Here is a 2,086-nt window from a genome sequence, read left to right as displayed (position 1 = left end):
ACCATTGGTGCTCTCTTCATGTATGCCTTTTCCTTTGAGTCCTTGTCTCCCTTTAGATGGGAATTGTTGGGAGTTCTCACTTAAGGTCTCAAAGAGTTCTATGGCTTCCTTGTTGCTTTTCTCCATAAACATGCCACCACGAGCTTAATCTACAAGACTCTTGTTAGGATCTTTTAAACCTTCATAGAATGCCAGTACCTGATCGTCTTGAGATAAATTGTGATGTGGGCATCGAAGAAGTAGCTCATTAAAGTGCTCCCATGCCTCGAAGAAAAGGTCTCCGTATTTTTGCTGGAAAGTTAGAATTTCCCTTCTCAATTGCCTTGTCTTTTCGGTTGGGAAAAACTTCTTTAAGAACTTTGTCGCTATCTCATCCCAGTTATGAATAGAACCTGTGTCCAAAGAATTGTACCATATCTTATCATTATCTTTTAAAGAAAAAGGAAAGACGATTAACCTGATTCCTTCTGGAGTTAAACCCTGGACATTTTGAGTCCAATAGAGATCACAGAATTCTCGAATATGCCTATATGGGTTCTCTGTACGTGTGCCTTTTTAGTGTGGACCCGTATTGAATAGCTGCAAAGATAAATTGTAACTGCTCTACACAATGGGCTGGAAATTAATGCATGGTGGCTGGTCAAGGGTCTGGGGACTGAAAGAATTTTTTATAGGTCTTCACACCGGAGGTGTATTATCTCTCAACATGATTAAAACAACAAGTAAAATAAATAACAAAACAAAAATAAAAACAAAAATCAAACTAAAAATAAAAGGAACTACTTATCGCTAGCACGAAGTGTACTGACCGAGTGCGCTAGATCGTACTCGAGCAGATGTGTGTGGGTGCGCTCGTGCGCACAAAGGCGCACAGGCGGAAATGCGATCGAGCACACGGCTAGGTGTGCTCGATTGTACTCGTGTAGAATAGAAAAACATAAACTAAATAAAGAAAAAAAGAAAAGAATAGGGCAGTTTCAACGCCATGCAACAGTGCGCTCGATCGCACCGCTGCAGAACGAAACTGCACGTACGAAAACAGAAAGTAAAATTAAAATTAACACAAAATAAAATTCAAACAAAATAGAATTAACTAGGGGGAAAAAAATTCTAAACAAAATCAAGCAATACCCGGCAATGGTGCCAAAAACTTGTTATGATAAATACCACCTAAATTAATCGATAATATTTGCAACGTTTTAACTCGCAAGTGCACAAGATTAAAATACTAGTATAGGGTTCAAGTACGAGATCATTCTCACGAGGATTGTTGATTTTACTTAGAATTGATTTACTAAATTTAAAATATCAAAATTGTCACGAAATTGATATTATGAAAAGAGATAAAGATAAATGAAAGCATTAGGCATTCGATATCCACCACAAATCAGACTAATTAAGATAACAATATTCCAATGCACCAATCATACCAGTATATTTAATGCTTGCCAACTTAAGGACATGAGTGTCTACTCCTTAAGTTATTGATCTCCCTAAGCAACGAATTAGGAATGAGTGTCTGCTCTAATTCTTTTCTTTCTCAAAAGATTTAGCATGGGTGGATGGAGTTGGATGAGAGACTGACATGAGAAGAAAAAAAATAGTATTTATGACAATTGAATTGGTATTTGGAAGTTAAGAAATCTAAATACACGTATGATTAGATGTTTTCCTTAATATATCATTTTTCTTTTTCAAATGTCAACACATTTTTTTCTTCTAAATTGGGACTCACAACAATTAACTTGTCGAATTGCCGCAATTTTAGCAGCTAAATTGAGAGAGCCCAAATAGAACTCACCTACCCGAGTTGGTGACTAAGGCCCAAAATGTTTTTGGACAAGTAAATCTCATATCGACTCTCTCACATTAACTGTCTAAATTGGTAGCGATTTCGATAACTAATTTGTTGACCATCCAAATCTTTTCTTTCCATTTTCTCTTTCTTTGTAAGATGTAAAACCAAAGATCTATTCCAATTCCATCTCACCTTTTTTGTTCTTGAAATAATGCCACTTAAAAGTACACTCAAATTTAAATAAACACAAGAGGAAATGGTTTTTTCACTTCAATTAGCTTGAAATAT

The 2,086-nt window shown here is 35.9% G+C and overlaps 1 non-coding gene across 1 annotated transcript; it reads left to right on the top strand.

Moving 5' to 3' along the window:
* The first annotated feature begins 214 nt into the window (after positions 1-214).
* LOC132180153 (small nucleolar RNA R71) lies at positions 215-322 on the top strand. Its single transcript, XR_009440047.1, has one exon. It is a non-coding gene; the product is annotated as a small nucleolar RNA R71 (small nucleolar RNA).
* The last annotated feature ends 1,764 nt before the right edge of the window (positions 323-2,086 follow it).

Source organism: Corylus avellana, chromosome ca4 (assembly GCF_901000735.1).
Source record: "Corylus avellana chromosome ca4, CavTom2PMs-1.0".
NCBI classification, from domain to species: domain Eukaryota; kingdom Viridiplantae; phylum Streptophyta; class Magnoliopsida; order Fagales; family Betulaceae; genus Corylus; species Corylus avellana.
Note: the sequence above shows the minus strand (reverse complement) of the source record. Positions and strands in the feature narration are given on the sequence as shown.